Raw genomic sequence first — 756 nt, 5'->3', positions numbered from 1 at the left:
GGTTCATCCAGCCCACCACGCAGCCAACTTAAAATGACCTCCCAGGAAGGAACAGGAAGACAAAGAAGATGTATATTATGATTAGCTTTCCAGCCCCACCTTAGCCTCTCACAACTTAAAAGGTTGGGAGTGTTGGTCAAACGCAGTGAAATAGTTGCCTCAGACCTGACTAGGGGCTGGAGGGACTGCTAGACGTGACTTTGGAGCACACACTGGCCTTGGCAGGACTATAAACCCTGACTGCAGCTCGGGCTCTCTCGTCATCCTCTCTCAGAGCCTTTTCATAATTGGGTGGGAAGGCACTGGGGATGTTACCATTGACCTTGGCCAAAATACCAAACCTCAAAGTTTTGGTTTAAGAGAATAAAGGCTGAGAGAATTTATACCTCACTGCTCTCATCCCAACTCCCTCCCCAGCATCCTCCCTGCTTTTGTCACTTGTCTTATATCATCACACCACCTTCCTTATGGAATCACTGCTCATATACACAAGACATCTACAGGCAGGTACAGGGTCTCCTTTATCTTTGCATCACCCCCACCAGCACAGAACCTTCTGAAGAGCAGATGCTCAAGTAAAGATGGGAATAAAGGAGCCACCAAGCAAGGAATGTAGTTTCTTATTGTTTTTATCAGCATTCTTGAATAAGCTAACAACATCTAAATATATTGCTAAGGGTACTACTGAATGTTATAGAGAGATAAAGGTGAATAACATAAATCAAAACTTGACTACAGCTTACTTCGTTTTCATCT

The sequence above is a fragment of the Bison bison genome, unplaced genomic scaffold (assembly GCF_000754665.1).
Source record: "Bison bison bison isolate TAMUID 2011002044 unplaced genomic scaffold, Bison_UMD1.0 scf7180017863890, whole genome shotgun sequence".
In the NCBI taxonomy this organism is placed as follows: domain Eukaryota; kingdom Metazoa; phylum Chordata; class Mammalia; order Artiodactyla; family Bovidae; genus Bison; species Bison bison.
This window is presented reverse-complemented; position numbering follows the sequence as displayed.